The sequence below is a fragment of the Triticum urartu genome, chromosome 2 (assembly GCF_003073215.2).
Source record: "Triticum urartu cultivar G1812 chromosome 2, Tu2.1, whole genome shotgun sequence".
NCBI lineage: Eukaryota > Viridiplantae > Streptophyta > Magnoliopsida > Poales > Poaceae > Triticum > Triticum urartu.
The window spans coordinates 25,017,027-25,035,931 of record NC_053023.1 but is presented as its reverse complement, the minus strand read 5'-3'; the positions used below and the strand labels follow the sequence as shown (position 1 = coordinate 25,035,931).

Genomic DNA, 18,905 nt, shown 5'->3' with positions numbered 1-18,905 from the left:
CTCCACGCAGCGGCCACATGGAGGGCCTTTAGTCTCGGTTCGTATAAGAACCGGGACTAAAGGGGGAGGCCCTTATGAACCGGGACAAATGGCTCTTTTCTCTACTCCTAATGGACGACTTGGTGAATAGTCTGCGCGGTTTAATTTCATTGGTTTTTTTCGTCATCCTCCCACCTCTGATTTTTTTCGTCATCCTCCCACCTCCGTTAAATCGCAACCCTCCCGCGAAAAAAAACCGTGCAAAAAAAAATCCTACGATCGATGCCTCCAACCCCCAACCTCCTCCCTGGCTCCCGGCGCCGCCCGCCCCTATCTCCTCCTCGATCCCAGCACCGCCCGCCCCCATCTCCTCCCCGATCCCAGCGCCGCCCGCCCCCATCTCCTCCCTCACTCCCGGTGCTGACCCCGCCCCCACCTTCTCCCTCACTCCATAGCCCGCGCCCGCATTCTTCCTCCCCCATCTCGTCTCATCTCCAGTCGCTGTAGAGGATCCCCGTTTTGTGCCGCCACCATGGTTGGCCTGCAGCGAGTAGCAGAGGACCTAGCCGCCGCGTCCGACCTCAACTGTCGCCCGAAACCCTAGCCCCTCCTTCCAACGCCAGGTCAAGCCAGCAGGATCCCCTCCAAGAACAACATTTGATGCGTGAGTGCATCCCCTTCTCTTCTTCTTCTTCTTCTCGATTTGATGTGTGCGTGTGTGCTGTTGTGTGCAGGCCCGACTCATCTCTGCTTGTGCACAACAAGGAAGGCCACGGAGACGCTGCTCCCTATGTTCAGCGCGTGGACGAACGATGCAGCGTTGGGGATGACTCATGGATGCCTCTGTTTGTGCAGGTGACTCATGGCCACCCCCTCTCTCAACCCCCAGATCCGACTCCCTCCTCCACCCCCTCTCTCAACCTCCAGATTCAACACAAGTATTCATTATTGTATTTTTATTTTTACTATGTCTCTGAACCATCTGGATGATGAACTATGTACTGTAATTTTTAGTTTGTCGCAAGAACGTGAACCTAATTTTTAGTCTGTCTAAATCACGTGCAGATTGGGTACTCTGGAGCACATGGGAGGAGGAGAAGGATGGGAGGTGTGTAGAATTCGGCGCCAAGGGAGACGATCGAGATGGTGGAGCAGAATCCAGAGGACGACGGGAGACCAGGTAGAGGAGAGACAACACCCAGAGCCCATCGATCCAGTGAGTAGTGTGTGCTGTTCTTGGTGACCGATTTTGTGATGCAGGTGTTCTGGCCCAACTTCTTATTTTCCTTCTTTGTGGTCTGTCTGCTGCAGTGAGCGGGGGATTGCTAACTTTGTGGTATTTTTCTGCTCTGAATGATGCCCATGATTTGATCTATGAACTTAACACGATCATGGTTCTGATTTGGTTGCTCCTTGCAGATTGCCGCACAGGTAACCTGCTGAGCCGACACCGATGCCAAGTGTGGCAATGCCTCTTCCGATGATTGGGAGGGCGAGTTCTTCCTGGGCTTTACCAAAATCAACTATGAGGTGAGGCCATTGACCTTGAACTGAAAAGATTAATTGTTGTTAAAAGGTTCCTTCCAGTTTAACATTTGTCCTTCAAAAAATGTACTGCATGGTCCAACTAGCAAGAGGATGCTTTCTTACAAGTGGTATAACGCGGAGGAAGTGATTCTTGTAAAGAAAATGTAAGTATGATTTGCATAACTATGCCTTTTTGGTATATATCCTTTTAATTTACTTCTACATTATGTGCTGCACTAGGATTATATATTTGTTTTGTGCTGCAGGTTAGGTTGCGGTTCAGTGTGGCATTCTGGCATATGTTTCGGGGTACTGGAGGAGATCCTTTTGGTGCACCTACAAAGAACCGGCCTTGGGAGGATGGCACAAATTCCCTGGCCATGGCTAAGAGAAGAAGTATGGGAATTACCTGATCTTTTGTCTTAGGTCCATGGTTGGAGTCAACAACTTATGCTTCGATTTCTGTTTCGGTGATATCTCAATTCGAGTTCATGAAGAAGCTTGGAGTTGACAGGTGGTGCTTCCATGAGAGGGACATCGCCCCTGATGGGAAAACACTCGCGGTATGATTTTATTAGAATGATTCTTGAATTTGCAAGTTGCAACCTTGAGTTAGGGGAATTGAGACGGGTAGCGACCGACATTAGAGCAGGTTTATTATGATTGTATTTACAAGGGTACATGACTATGTTTTCAGCACAAGGAATATGGTTGTTGATGGTTTATGCCCTGGCTGTGCCCACATCGTCCCGACACCAAGTTCGAGACCAAGTTCTAACCCCTGTACCCAATCTACCTCCATGGATCTTGTCTCTCACTAACCAAGAGCATCAATTCAACTCAACAGATTGACAGAAGAGATGAACCTAGAGTTTGAGGCTTGGGTAGTGTGGACATTGACCTGATGATGAGTGTTGTATGGTGGTCAAGTGGTGCCACTTCCCCTCGCCACACGCTGCTTAGTCTGCTCATTGAAGGTGCTCTCTGTTGGTGTTTGGCTGCTGCTGCTGCTGTAGGTCAAGGCATTTACGTAGCATCTTCTTGCAATGGATTTTGTTTTATGGCTATATACAAATTATTTTGGTATAGATTTGTGATTTTTGTTCCGTCCACCTAACCCAGTATATAGTAGCAGCTTTTGATGTCCTTTCCTCACCGGTGAATGTAAAAATTTATCATGTGTGCAATTTTTTTACTGTAGTACGAATAGTTGTAACATATTCTCTTTAGCCTTGCAGCTCATAGCATCCGCTTGATTCAGTGAGTTTGATTCAGCTGTACAAGTTAGGAATCCAAAGAAGTTGGCTCAGAATAGATAAATATGTGTCCACAGATTATTCATAGTAATTTGGTTACTTAAATGCCTAGGATTAGATGCATAATATTGCGTGAGCACGACAGGACAATTTTGTAAAAAAAAATGATCTGACCTGAAGCCTATATGCCATTTAAGCACTGATTTTTTTTCTAACTTCAGAAACCTAGAGTTGTTTCCTGCTCTCCAATATGCTTTGTCATCAAATTTGTGTATTTAAATCTGGAACAGCAGAACTATGAGAATTCAGATAAATAAGAATTGTTCATGTTTTACCAACGGGGCATGCGATGATTACTTCGGTGGAGACATATTTAAGAATGGTGTTGATCACTGAATGCCCTTGATGTATGCCAAGGTAAAATACTGGAAAAAAACATTTTCTTTATCCTGCAGGAACAAGCCAGTAGTTATAGGAATTTATCTTTATTTCTTGATATATGCAGACAACGATGTTCACTTAGGTAGTTTTGGAATAATTATCTTTCGTGCTTACTGCAAGGTAGAAATATGGTTGACGATACACACCCATTGGCAAAGTTTGAACCAGAGACAGTTACCTAAAACCATTGCTTCACACCGAGCCGACCTACTTCTCAAAACTTTTTCAATTTCAGTTTACTGAATAATTTTTTCTTGCTGAAACTAGAAGAAGGGAGCAAGCGGCAGAAGATTATGATGTTGCTGCTATTGGGAGACGCAGTAAAATATGGACAAGTTCCTGTATTTTATGGAAGGTGTAGTATTGAAGCTTCTTGCACTGATCTAGAATGGATCTTGACTTAGCCCAAGAGTGAGGTATATTGATATTAATGGCACATAATTACATACTGATAGGAGAACTGGTTGCGGTTTGTCATTATTTCCTTGCATCTACAGGTAGCTCATCTACTTTTGGTTCATGCAATGAATATTTCGTGTCTACAGTTTGTCGTGTGCACCTACATATCAAGAAATATTTTATTGGTGCAAATTGATATTTGAATTTTAAATAGGGACGTCAACTTCAAAAAAGCATTAGCAGGCTTGTTAAATGCATGAAGTATTGATCATGAGCTAATGAGCTATGTTAAACAGAGTAGCTTAGAAGGATGCCCAGAACTCACCCATTTCAGTTGAGGACATGCAATCTAAGCCTTCCATGGTTCTGTTAGATGGTTTTTTTTAGTTTCTATGGTTGTGTATAGATAATTTGGTTTAAGCACTAATATGTTCAGGTTATAGTTTTTGAGCATCTGATTACTATTCCTATTATATATATTTATGTGCTTTTCCATGATTTTTCTACTTGGTAGACAAGGGCCTGAAATGCAGCTCGGCCCATTATTTGTTATCAGACATCATGCTTGGTTATTCACAGTAGAGTGCTCCAAAAATTCTTTTGATTCCTTAGTGGTACCTAAATTAAATAAAATCTACTGTTCCATATTTTTACTCTTCAAATCATTAACGTTTAATCTTCCATATTGACGACAGAAATAAATTTTATCCGCTTGATTTATGAAGTGCACGGTCTGTCAGCATATTCTGTAGGTCTTTCAGATGTGAAAGCGCATGTTACCTAAGAAATCATTATCTCTCAAGCATACTCACATTGGACCAAGAACTAGGCGAGGTTCAGACTTCAGAGAAATGATAACAAGGTTAGTTCCTCGCTCCTCTGTTGGACTTTTAGTTTCAAGTTCACATAACTTTGATGATTTCTTATCAGCTTCACAAGTCTGTATGTTTGCTGGTTCGTACTTGATATGTGATAAACAGAGTCAAAACAAATTTGGTCATGTTATTGAGGGGTTTGTCTGAACTCCAGCGCAAGGACTTTCTGGTTAAAAAAATAACTTTTGGTCTCTTTAATTACAAATTGATTGCAACATCGTGTTAGTCATCCATGGTCTCGAAAAGGATTTGCTAATAACAACAAATAATCTGTACCACCACTAACCCTTTACATGATGCAATGTCAGTATATGTTTCACATCACGTTGCATCCATTCTCTTAGTGTAGTCAGAGTGTTCATCATTTTTTGCAATTGGCCTGAAAGATATCGAACCTCTAATATGTGGTTGTAAGATGTGCTTTGGTTAAACATTCTATTTACCCACCTTCAGGAGAATTGTAAATGGCATTTGGTTATTCATGTATACCACCAGTAGGACTCATGGGATTTATCGATTGTCAATAGCCCTCATCTGATTCCTTGATGTACTTATATCGCTTTCTTTTCAGTCTCCTTTTCATTCGAGCGGGGCGATGAGGGAAAGAACTGGTTGTGGTGAAAGTCAGTTTAGTGCATCAAGGATTGGAAGTTCTGAGATTTGCAAGAGGTGATGGAGGATGTTTAGTTACTTTGGCTCATGATATAGTACTGGAAGATGAGTACAAGCATAAGCTTATTCAAAATCTGAAGTTCCTGACTACACGAGACATGTACTACCTCTGTTCCTACATATAATTCCTTTTAGAGATTCCACTATAGAGACTAGATTCAGATGTATATAGACGCCTTTTAGAGTATATGTTCGCTCATTTTGCTCTGTATGTAGTCTATAGTGAAATCTCCAAAAAGACTTATATTTAGGAACGGAGGGAGTATTTTGTAATTTTTTTCTTTTTCTTGTTTTTCATTTTCTTCTACTTATTTTCAATTTGAACGAACGGAGGGAACAACATGAAGATGGGTAGCACTATACAGTTTTATAGCAGTAACATTTTCCAAGCTTCTTAAATTTGGTATCTATGAATAGTTGATTTGTTCGTTTTGATTTATAGCCTTGTAGATGTTCACCTCTCTACCAGATTTCCATAATGGAATGTCGTCCGGTGTATTCGATGGGCAGCTCAGCTTGCACGTGAATTGGACATGGCAAAGCTTATCTTGGAGCAGACTCAAAAACAGTGGCGGCTAAATTAAGAAGCTCGGAAATTGATAGATCAGTCTATGGCCTATTGCTGAGGAGGTAAAGGAGTGCATGCGATCAAGAGAGGAGTTTCAGGGTGGCATGGGTGAGATGCTTGACTAATGGAGCTTCTCTTGGGCTAACTAAAGAGGATTGTGCGAATAAGTTATGTGAAACTTGGGCCAGGTACATATCAGATTGTATTTGTGATGTTTTTGGTCTCGGATCGTGCTGAAATGAATGAATAAAACAAAACCCATTCCAACTAAAAAAACATGACTGTTTGAGTTGTCAATAGGAGCATCTATAGCCGGATTTAGCAAATCCGCGCACCCTAAAAGTCCACAGAAGCGCCCAGTCAGTGTCCGTTTTGAGCCTCTATTTGTCCGTTCATGCAATCATACTCCTCATTTTGTCCCTTATATATCCGGTGACGTGCATGTGCTTGATAGAGATGAAGAGAGAGAAAGAAAAGAAAGAAAAGGTAGTCCATGGTGGGCCACATCCTACGTGGTGGATCAACCATGCACGTCTATGAGCCTCATATACTCCCCATGTTTGGTGTCAATATGAGAGTTTGCGGATAGCCTAGAGCGGGGATGATATAAGGGGTCGGGTTGGGTTACCATTTTCCTTCTCTCTCCTGTTCGGTCAATAATCGGGCGTGTCCGCAGATTTGGGGTCAATAGCTCCTGTGCGACATTTTTGAGGTGAATTGGCAAGAGTGCGACGTTGTTCGAGAGAATGGCTATGGTGCGACAATTTTGAGCAGGTAAATAGCCCACGCACGAGATGGCTGTTAAATGTGGTTAAATTGGTCGTCAACCAAGCCCGCCCGTTTATGTTAGGACATGTGGGTCCAACTTAATTGTTTCTCAAAACAGCTGACCGTACCCTGCCGCCCGACCGTGCCAGGCCCGCCACTCTGCCCCCCTTCTTCTCCGGTGGCGGCGGATCTTGCGTTCTCGGTGGCGGCGGCGGAGCCCTCGTTCTCAACGGCGGTGGAGCCTTCGTCCTCAGAAAATGGTGAGTGAATTCAAACCCTAGTCGCCCTCCCGTTCCTTTCTCCGGCCCATAGATCTCAGCTCTTTCCTCTGTTTTCGCTTGCGGAATCGATAGGTTCTGAGGGGAGCCCGTGGGCATACTGAGATGGAGCCGCCAGATTTAACTTCGAATAGGTAATGCGCCTCTCTCCGATCCAATTTTGCATGCAATTAGGGGGTGGCCTCGTCTGCTCTTTCTCACGGGATCACACTGTCCGCCACTAACAGAGGGGATGCTGCCACTCTGACCTTTGAATTGACAGTCAATTTCTTTCCATCAAAGGAAAAATTAGTTGATGGTAGCATACAGAACATTGAGAGAGACACTATTGTTAAATGGGAGGTTGAGTTTATAGAGATTGATCCACAAGTTCTACTGAACATGGGAGAGACGGCAGTGAAGAAATGGGTGGAAAAAATTGGGGAGAATATTGTTTGGGGTCCAGAGCAAGAAGTATCACTGTTGCGGTTTGATGATTGGAAAGGAGAGTATGTGAGAATAGAAGATGGTGAACAGATTGTTGAAGAAATCGATTGGCAAAACGGCTGGACAAGCAAACGGGCTAATTTTTTTGCTGAGCTCGTTGATGAACATTTTTTCGAAGTTTGGATATGTGCCATCACAATTGGCTGCGCAGATGGTAGATGATGATTGGGCTACACAGAGGCCATTGATTCCCATGTGTACTGAACTTACAGTAATACCCGAAGAGGGACAGGTGACTGGAACTGAAACTGAAACTGCAGCAACTGTTGATTGGAATGTAGTTGAATTAGATGAGCCTACTGATTTGGTCATTACACCAATGCCTGACATTGAGATGGCCAAACTTTTTGGCATTCCAGTCGATGACAGAGATAAGCAGGAGAGGGGTGAATCTAGTTTGCCAGCTAATGCTGATGAAGAAGTAGATGGACAGTAGATGGACCAAGCTGCAGATGAGGTAGATGATGCACATGATGATGAGCTGGTGCATGTGTATGACAAAGAAAACCCTGTCATTGAAGTAGGCAAGTTGTTCCCAAGCATGAAGGAGTTTAGGATGTGTTTCAAGACTTATGCAGTGAAACATGAGTTTGATGCCAAGACTGTTTGGACTGATAGAAAGAAGTTTTATGCGAGGTGCAGAGGATTTGATGGTAGTGTGAAGCCTTGCAAGTGGTACATATCTGCTAGACTGCAACCTGATGGAAGTACTGTCAGGGTTAACCAAATCCCCAATCAACATACTTGTATTACAAGTTCACAGAGAGTATCAACCATGACATCACAACTTTGGGTTGCAGAAAAGATCACCCCAATTTTAGCCAAAACACCAAACACTACTGCCAAGAAACTCAAAGTAGACTTGAAAAAGATGTACCCCATTAAACTGAAATATACCACAGTGTGGAAGGCAAAACAAAGGGCAATTAAAAATTTATATGGTGATTGGGCAAATACATTTACGATGCTTTACAACTTCAAAGCAGAAGTGGAAAAGAGGTCACCTGGCAGCGTTGTGGAGATAGATACATAGGTATCAGCCGAAGGTGAAGTCAAGTTCTCCAAGTTTTTTATGGCTTTAAAGCCTTACATCGATGGGTTCAAAGCAGGGTGCCATCCATATTTGAGCATAGACTCATCATTTTTGACAGGCAAGTGGAATGGTCAGTTGGCAGCATGAAATGCTCTAGATAGACATAACTGGATGTTTCCTATTGCTGTTGGCTTGTTTCAGTCAGAAACAGAGGCTTCATGGACATGGTTCATGATCCAGTTGAAAATATGCCTAGGGCCAGTGTCACCTTTGGCTATACACACAGATGCATGTAAGGGGCTTGAAAATTCAGTGAAAAATGTTTTCCCACATGCTGAGCAGAGGGAGTGTTTCGGTCATTTGTGAATGAATTTGATCAAAAAATTTAGAGGATAAGAATTTGGGGCATGTGGCCAGTAGCAAGATCTTACACTAGACAGACACACAAATATCATCTTGATAAGATAATGGCAGCATGTGATGAGTTTGGTCCATGGCTGAACACCTACCATTCTTTGTTATGGTACAGGTCAGCATTCAACACTTCCATCAAGTGTGACCACATCAACAATAATTTGGCAGAGAGTTTCAACAACAAGGTGAAGGAGTTAAAAGATTTGCCTCTGCATGACATGGTTGACCAAATCAGGATCATGCTCATGCGGTTGTGGGAATTGAGAAGGATAGGTGATTGTCTACAAGGTCATAAGCTTCCAGCAGTGGTACAACAGGTGGTCAATAGGAGCAGATGTCTTTCACATTTGTTTGTTGAAAAATCTTCACCTTGGGGTGCTGAAGTTAGAGATAACAAAACTGGAAGGAGACATGTTGTTAACACTGAATTGCATGATTGCACTTGCCTCGAGTGGCAACACACTGGTAAACCATGTGAGCATGCCATTCTCTTCTTAGCATCCCAACCGAAGATAAACATGCACCCATATTTGCATGAATATTATTCTGTAGCAAGATTCAAAGCTGCATATGCTACTCCAATTCCAGCACTTACAGATCAGTCTCAGTGGCCTGAAGTCGACATTGAATTTTCCATGTGTCCTCCCTTGACGAAAAGAAAGGCTGGCATGCCTAAACAGAGAGGATTCAAGGCATGGTTTGAGAAAGGTGGGAGTAGTAAGAAGGCAAAGAAAGATGGAAAGCCAAAAAGGGCCCAAAAAGGTAACAAAAACAGATGCAAGTTGTGCCAGGAACTTGGGCACAGAGTGGGATCTGTCAAGTGCCGTTACACTCCTGATAAGCCAAAGTATGTTCTTGTTTATTTGTCTGTGTTTTGATTTGGTCCTTTTTTCCAATTACTATATCTATAACATTTTCCCAATGGCTAGGAGGAAGCGAGCAAGTCAGCCCCTTGTTGTTGAACAGTGTTGGCCAACAAAAAAAGCAAGAGTCAATGGCGGTACAAAGAAGAGAAGTGTGCCTGAGCCTGAGCAGACTGAAGAAAATCCTGCTGCAGTCAATATTCAGACTGAAGAAACTGCTCTCGAGGTTGAACCTGAGTGTGTCGAGGTTCAGACTAAAGAAACCCATGTTGAGGGACACATCGAAGAAACTGAAACTGCTGTCAACATTGAGACTGAAGACACTGATCACGAGGGTGTTGGCGAGGTGTTGAAAAGACCAGTGAAGAAAACCAAGATGATCAATGAACTTGTGTGTGTAGTAGAACCAAAAACAAGAAGTGGTAAGGTGAAGAAGGGCACGCGACGTGGTAGGAAGAGGTAGAACAGAGAACAGTTTGAAAATTTGGGGCATGTAATAATATTTGTAACTTGGTGCGTACTGGTAGTCACTATGTATCCCCGTATTTCTATTCGAACTTGTTTGTTGGTACCTTGTCTAAACCAGCCAAATAAAATTCAAATTTAAATTCAAATTTGGGCTCAAATTTGAATTAGGGATGGGTATTGATGTTTTAATGCTATCTAAAGTACCTCAACTGAAATATGTTTGCTTGCTGATCATTCTGGGCCCTTTTGGTAAGTTGAACTCTTAGTCATGAAAAGTGTGTCTCAAATGACCTTCAAAGGTAGGGTAAACAGCCTCATATTTAAGCAAGTTTTTTTGGCACCTTGTCTAAACCAGCCAAATAATTTTTCTACACATCTATTCGACCTATATACTGTAAATCTAAAGTCTCACTATTTATTGAATTACTTTTCTATTATTATTATTTTAAAAAAACAAGGTTTAATAGAAAATTATATATAAAACAAGTTTAAAACATGAAAATGAGAAAAGTAAGTTAAGATCTTTCTTAGTCAATCCAAAATGAAGTTTTGGTGAGGTTTTCACACTTTTCATTTTCAAAACCCCACCTACTCTCGGGTGCCCACTACTCTCTCCCTTGAACTCCATACTACATTGTTCGAGGAATGACAATTTTGTGAAGGATTTTTCGTAAAGATGTATGTAAACCATATTTATATTTTTTTCTCGTTACTATACGACATAATAAGACTATGTGCGCAAGTTTTATATTTTTTTTGATTTTTTTGAATTAGTTATGCTCAACCCTAATCAGTCAAAACCCCTCAAAACCCCGCACACTACTGGGTCGTCAATCGTTGTGCGTGGACGGTTGAGATCAGGCGCTAGGGTTAGCTACAGTGTGCATCGATCCGCATGAGACGCGCTGATTGGTTGAATCGGTGGGGTTTGGATCAGCCTCTCTTGTTGGGGCATCAAGACCGTTCATTTGAATCCAATGGCAAGAGTTGACACGGTGCATGGACCGAGCCTACGCAGTGCCCTTTCCATCGTTGCATGCGTGCCCGTGCCTACCCGCAGCATGCATGCCCACCCGCAGAACTGCGCCCGTGCATTGCATGCATGCCCTCGACGTAGCCCTGCTCCGTCACCCCCTATCGACGCAGTAAGTTGTCGCATGCCTACCATTAGAACCGATGCATCGTCGCATCAAAGCATGCACCCGGCCACAATGCAGCATGGCGTGTTGTACATGGCGTGCTCCTCTTTGAGGACGCAATACTGGCATGGGGTATCGATGTGGGTATCGATGCAGTTCAAACGGTGTGCTGCCCGTTACAAGATGGGCAAATGAAGACATCCATTATTGTCACGTCTCCCATCGACCGAACGTTGCCCTCTAGCCAGGCCCTAGCAAGATGTGCAAATTAATGGGCTAAGACATGAATGCACGGGTGGCACACGCAGAGAACCCCGGGCAGGCGTGTCCCCTTGACCCACGACGGCACAGACGCGTGCGTGAGCCCATCCCCCTTGACCCGCGACCGATGGCACAGAAGGATCGCAGCCCGTTTCCCACGCTCGTGTACACACTTTCATGGGGCGCCACCAAACGCCGCCCTGCTGTCTGGGCTCGCCGCAACGGCCATATGAAGGCCCATCTGTCCCGGTTGGTGTAAGAGCCGGGACTAAAGGTGTAGGGCTTTAATTAGTACCGACCCTTTAGTCCCGGTTCCCCAACCGGGAGAAATGGGCAATACGAACCGGAACAAATGGCCCTTTTTCTACTAGTGCTTGGATGCAGGTGCTCTAAAACATATTTTCCTCATTGGGCCACAGATCAGAATGCGCATCCGGCTCGTCAGCCGCAGCTTGCGGTGCCTTCAGCTGTGCTTTTGCATCTTGGAGGAGGTCTTGGTGGTGGATGCCCCTCGCCTGGAGAGGCTCTTGCAGCGGACAACCGGGGGCGGTAGCAGAAAGTCAATCAAGTGTTCCAGGATCAAGATTGGCCATGCACCCAAGCTACGCGTTCTTGGGTACTTTCAGCCAGGAGAGCATGACTTGGAGATTGGCAACACCGTCATCAAGGTGTGCAGCATTGCATTTCATTTGTCAATAGCAATGTATGTGTCAATATGATCTTAATTAGCATATCTTTGTATATATTGCAGGCTGGGACTAAGGTGAGCACCGGCACCACTGCCATGAATGTCCAGATATTGGCATTAGAACTGAAATTCGAAGTTCGCAATGAGCTAAAGACGGTATCCGGTTTCCTCAAATGTTTTCCAAACCTCGAGACGCTCTATATCAAGGTAAAATAGCTAACCCCACTTGCTTGAAATAGCAGCATTTTGCGTTACCACTAAGTGCTATGTATGTAGTGTGCAGCTTAGTTAGGAGGATAACTACTCTATATATGACCCAATTTCATACTGTAAGTTTTTTCTTTTTCAGTCTGCAAAGGTTGACGAGCAGCCCACTGGCAAAGTCAGTCTCAAGTTCTGGCTAGAGGATGGTCCCATTGCATGTATTCGAGAACACATGAAGGTGGTTTTTCATGAGTTGCAAGGGTCAGCAAATGAAATTGTGCTCCTCAAGTTCATCGCCGAGAGAGCTCAGGTGCTGGAAGAGATGGTGATTGTGGTGTCTGTTAGTTTTAATCTTGATGTATGTATCCGCATATATAGTTTGATTTTGTCATGCATGTAGGATAGGGTAGAGAGTAGCTAGTCCGGTGAAGTTTCAGCGGAGTCGCACGAAGAAGGCGAGATGCCGAGCTGGCCGTGCAACGACGCCGTGTGAAGCGGCATGGTACGTGAGGCCGTGAGGGCTGTAGAAGAAATGTAGTCTTTGTGTGCACCAAGGAAGAGTGTTCTGGGCAAAGCCTCGTTGGGTTTCTTTCTTGGCTGTGTGCGTGTGTGTTTTCTGAGTTTCACCATGTGTGTGTTCTTGTGTGAGACAAAGAGAGTTGAGCGGTGAGAGGCAGCAAGTGGTAGAAGAAGAAGCGGCGCTGCGAGAGGAGGCGGCGCCAACAATTGGTATCAGATCCATGTCGATCTGAGGCGGTGGCGGCGTGACGGACTCCATGTGAGGTGGGGGACGGCGGCGCGAGGTGGAGGCCGGCGACGGTGCAATGCCGCGGGTGGCCAGTTGCGGTGCGATGCTGCAAGATGATGATGTGTGGTGGTTGGCGTCGCGAGGACGTCATCCACAACAAGATGGTCCATGGTGACCGGCGCTGCGAGGGCGTCGGGTGTGGCGCGATGGACTCCATGCAAGATGGAGGCCGATGGCGCGAGAAGCAAGATGGTGGCCATGCGGTGCCGCTAGGTGGAGGTGGCAGCGCGAAGCTGCCGCAAGAAGACGACGGTGTGATGCCGTTGAGGGGAGACGATGGTGGTGCGATGCCATCATCTCAAGGAGAGTCGGTGTGATGCCAACGTCGGTGGTGCGATGCCATCGCCATCATGAAGTGTTGGTGTGAAGCCAATAAAAGTTGCAGCGTGATGTTGTGGCAAGACGGCATGGTGATCAGCGTTGCGACAGCGTCGTCCACGTCAAGAGGTGGTCGCCGCGTGCAGCAAGAGTACATGGTGATGGATGCCGGCGCTGCGATGGAGTCGGTCCACGGCAAGGTGTGCAACGCCGCGATGGCATCGTCAAGTGGCAGCGGGTGAAGCCGCATAGGAGATTGGAGAATCAAGATTAAGGGGGAAAATGTTAGTTTTAATCTTGATGTATGTATCGACATATATAGTTTGATTTTGTCATGCATGTAGGATAGGTTAGAGAGTAGCTAGTCTGGTGAAGTTTCAGCGGAGTCGCACGAAGAAGGCGAGATGCCGAGCTGGCCGTGCAACGACGCCGTGTGAAGCGGCGTGATACGTGAGGCCGTGAGGGCTGTAGAAGAAATGTAGTCTTTGTGTGCACCAAGGAAGAGTGTTCTGGGCAAAGCCTCGTTAGGTTTCTTCTTTGGCTGTGTGCGTGTGTGTTTTCTGAGTTTCACCATGTGTGTGTTTTTGTGTGAGACAAAGAGAGTTGAGCGGTGAGAGGTAGCAAGAGGTAGAAGAAGAAGCGGCACTGTGAGGAGGCGGCAGGCGCTGCGAGAGGAGGCGGCGCCAACAATGTCCCGTGCGTTTCTATCTTCAGGCCTTGATGTGAAAGCCATGCTGAAGCCTTTGATTTGTGCGAAATGGGCCACCAGAGCTTGCCAAATTCAAGTCTTCAAGAGCACACTCCCTGAAGGTAGAGGTCGGGTTTATGACATGCGACTAGCATCCGAGTTTTCACATGCCGACCCTTTTGACCTGATCTACTATAATGAATTGCTGGTACTGGTACTGGTTAGTTAGTAGCACCATTTGTCCAGTAGAAGACTGCTGGTTACCATTGGTACTGATTTTTGCCGAATTATGTTTCCGGAGCAGCTGGTACCACAAAAGTCGTGCTAAATATGTAGCAATGGAGAACTCCATAACTTGAGATCTAAGACAATGCTGTGTTCGGTATTGTACGAACATGCTGTAGTGTTCCTTGGAATGTTTACTGTGTTTTGCTTATTACTCTTTTTGCTGCTTGTGGATCCTAAGTCATCGTTATCTAGTATGGTCATTGTGATCCGATGTCTCAAAGCTCAGTTGATGGGAACTGCTATTTTATCTGAGTGAGCGATCGACATGCCGAGTTTAATCGCCAATATACATACACCAAATAGTTATGTTATATAGTCATAAAACACCGTATGTAGAACTGGAAAGATGTGTTATGTGTCACCTCTTCCCCAGCGTTGGCAAGCAGAAATGAGGATCTTGCATTGGTAAACCGTCAGCTCAATGATTTCCAATGTCCCACTATCTGTAGTAACTTGACAAGGGTTTTATGTGGCCACTACCAGGATGCATCTTTGGCGAAAATAAGCGGACATCTTGATTTAGTACGCATGTATTTGTAATCTGAATTGTAAGCGCCAGTCTCCTGTTTACTTAATCGTTGATGACGAACATATCAGATAGAGCATGTGCTGAATTTCCCAAGACAGAAGCATACGGGGTAGGACTAACATTTATTTAAAGCCATTCCCAAAACTTATAAGTCCGAAAAGTCCCAACTTTTGGAGGCTGCATTCTAACCTACACTCAAAACTTTGTTTCCAACAAACATCTTTTTGTTTGCTATTTCTCTAATCTTATTGAATATGTAAACCTAATGTGAGCTTCATTTCAATGACATATTTAACCTTCCAACAGTATTTCAAAAGCCAGTTCACGGATTGTACTGAAACTGAAAGCAGCACCATATTTCATTCGAAATCAACAACATAAGCATTGCTCATTGATAAGCAACCAAATGCATCCCAGAGCATGAACTAGCGTGTCAACCAATGCCCCCCCAGGCGTACATGGACCACTATGGGCTTTCGTCTGTTTTTGTCTTCTGGTTTCTTGTGTCGATTTCTTAAGGTTTTCCCTTTTTACTATTTTTTTCTTCCTTCTACTTTGTCTTTTTTTCCATTCATTTTTTGTTTTCTTGTTCTTTGCATGTTTTTCGTCTTTGTTTTTATTTTTATTTTAAATTGACGACGATTACCAAATCTAGCATGTGTTGAGCACTAGTTAATTCTACGTATATTTTCTTTCTTTGTATAAATACAATGTTCATTTTTGTTATCCTTTTCTTTGTCGTTTCATCTTTTGTTATATCAACTTTTCTTTCTTATTTTATCCATTTTCCTATTGTCCTTTTTTGCTTTACGATGGATGCGAAAAATGCAGGTATTTTTTTAAAAAAAAATGTTTATGATGTTGTAATAAACAATTGATCATCGAATTACAAAAATTCATCTTTATTTTATAATATATTCATCATGTACTGAAAAACAACATCCATTATGGTTTACAAAACAGATCATCGTGTATTCAAAACTGTTGCCCATCAAGTATAAAAGAAATCCTCGTCTCATATTTAAAATTGTACATCATGTTTTGAAAAAGTTTCATCCTCTAGAAAAACTAGTCATCATTTAAAAAAAATATTCATCACATATTAAAACATGTTCATCATCTATTAAAAATGTGAATCTTGCACCTAAAAATACACAATGGACTATTATTAATACACGGTAAGCATGTTTGAATCGCACGATGATCATTTGTTGAAACAGAAAAATATTTTACTTAAAATATGAACATTTCTTAACGCGTGAGCACTTTTGTAGTTACATGAACATTTCCTCAAATACAATTTGAAAGAAAATCATACAGCATAATGTTTTTGAATTAAATCCCAAAAAAATTCCAAGTACTTGTTGAACATTTTTTAAATACATGATGAAAAACTTTGTAATAAGTAACATTTTTTAATACACATCGACTAATTTTTAATACATCACAAGAGTTAGAAATACAAGATAAACTTTTGTTAATAGATGTATAAGAACTTATTTCGCATACGATAACATTTTGGGGGTTAATTTAGGGTGTTAGCTAGCTAATAGAGAGAAGTGTCCTCTCTTATCTCCGTGCTTGGTCTACCAACGCTACTGCTATGTCTAAACATGGCTTAGATTGAAGTGAAGGCAACATATATGTGGTGCATGTCGAAAGTAATACTAATTCTAACTTGATCAAGTTTGGATTAGTACTACTTTCGACATGCACCATATGCATGTTGCCTTCACTTCAATCCAATCCATGTTCATTTCACCCACTGATATATAATAATTTTTGCTCGCATCATGCATCATCATAATAACAAGTCCTACTAATCATCATCATACAACTTCTACTCGTTATTAATAACAAGTCATACGATCATCATCCTCATAGTCATCGAACCAACCCTACTTAATTGTTCTTAGCACATGATCAGCAGTATAAGGTAGGACCTAAATACCCTCTTTAAGATAAAATAGCATAAAACAATATAGGCCCTGACTCTCCATTATGGAGAATGGAGATCATCCTGTCTCCAATTCTTGTGCTTCGCTTCCTTTTGCTTCCAAGAACCTCCTTACGGATGTCCATACATTTTTCCATTCTGTGATTTTCATGTCTCCACTTCTTTTAGAAATCCGATATGGACAGGTGAGATTCGCCGGATGACCTGGCTGCATGTTCAAAACATCAAGGCGACCATTCTGATACATCAGATGAGGCACACAATTATCTGGGATTTTCTGTTGAAAAACATAGTAGTAACTTCGTAGTTAGCAATGTAGTTAAGTTTTAAAATAATTTATGCAAAAGATGCACGGATGTCGTAATAGTAAAAAATCTTACCACGGCATCTCCATGGATGTTACCGTAGTTCAATACGTGCCACTAGTGCACGCGTTGTAATTCTCAAGATCAGTACAAAATGCGACCAGATGATTTTTCTCCTGATAAGTTAACTCAGAACCATCGGTATAGTAGGTTCTGTCTACCATGTTCTGCACATTGTTTGAACAATGAAAATAAGTTGTCAATGGAAATAAGGTATCAACTATTTTGAAATGAACAATATAAATTAGTTAATGACTATGTTTTAGAAACTCACATAGCGGTAGAATTGGAAGCGTATCAACAAGGACCCAAATGTCCATATTGTCTTGGTTGATGTCAGAATCACCAAGATCCATGGTGACAAGCATACCCTCATAAAAACCATACATCTTGCAAAGTGCTTCCCTTTTTTGCAACCAAAATGGGTTACACTCTCAGAATTATACAGATTTACTTCAAAATCCACATCATGATGGGTCCTTAGGTGAATTTTCTTTGTTTCGAAATTTTCATGGTCTTCAAAATCCATCCTCTCCAAGACACGGCGTCTTGCATGGCATGGGATAAGCTACTCAAATTGTAAAAGATGAAAATTACACATTGAAATAGTTGAAGTCATGCTTAATTACGAAAAAACACTTTTCGGCGTTGCGTACCATTTCAACATCGAAGGTCTCCTGGAGCTTAATGCTGAAGCGCTGATCTTCGTCTAGGTGAGGCCTGTCGCATAGACCTCGGTCGTCGTTGCACCAGCTGCACTCCACCGGGAGACTTTCGTCGTCCAATGACGACATTTCCTACATTCGTAATTCCAAGATTAAACTTGTGCAATTCAATATATGTACTATAAAAATTATATTAGATCATTATTATTCATCACGGGTTGACTATCGGTCTGCAAAAACAAAAACCCTATAAGCTATCAAATAATCAAATACATACGCCTTGCATAGTGCTCTCCAATTTTAGCATTCAAAGTAGGTGTAGCTTTCCAATTTGAGCATTCAATAAGCAAAACCAAATCGTAATTAGAGTAGTATTCAAATTAGCATGCATTCAATTATAAGCAAAACTACATCATCTCTTGCGTCCATACATCATCGAATATTATCACTAATACACTTCGAATAGTATCATACATATAGCATTGCTAATACAGCTAGAATCGTAGCGCCCGACGGGTATCGGCGTGGGAGGTCGACACCCAAAGAGAAGGAACCATCACAGGATCATAGCTCCAGTGAGATCCCTGAAGAACCTGCCAGGTATTGTCGAACCTGCCCTCCAATGCAACCATGTAGCGACGGACGTGCTCGTCCTCCTCGCTGACACGGTGACGTACCACCTCCGCGGTGTCCGGAAGCCTCGGCACCGTCACTGGCCCACGCGACCGCCACCAAACAAGGTTCGGGTCAACAACGGACTGGCTCCTCACCAACCTACGCCCCCCGGAAGGTAGCACCTCCCAATAGCAGCCCGGCGAAGCCCAGTCCCGGACATGGCCCCTCTGATCAAGCAGGCCTCCTCCGCCGAATCGACGATGAGGATGCGAGACAGGCATCGTCGACGTTGATGCGGGAATAATTGCTTCAACTAAAAAAATAAACTAGTTCTATTAATTTTCTTGCTAAAA

General features: G+C 43.1%; 1 long non-coding RNA gene across 4 annotated transcripts; it reads left to right on the top strand.

The window, feature by feature from the left end:
• Positions 1–258: 258 nt before the first annotated feature.
• On the top strand, positions 259–5,972 carry LOC125535309. 4 transcript variants are annotated; one of them, XR_007294643.1, is made up of 10 exons: positions 259–602; positions 714–834; positions 1,045–1,159; positions 1,240–1,315; positions 1,399–1,509; positions 1,611–1,670; positions 1,773–1,902; positions 2,004–2,069; positions 2,204–4,464; positions 5,049–5,972. It is a non-coding gene; the product is annotated as an uncharacterized LOC125535309 (long non-coding RNA). The 4 variants fall into 4 exon arrangements; XR_007294642.1 differs by having other exon boundaries at positions 2,004–4,464; XR_007294641.1 differs by having other exon boundaries at positions 1,773–2,069.
• Positions 5,973–18,905: the final 12,933 nt, after the last annotated feature.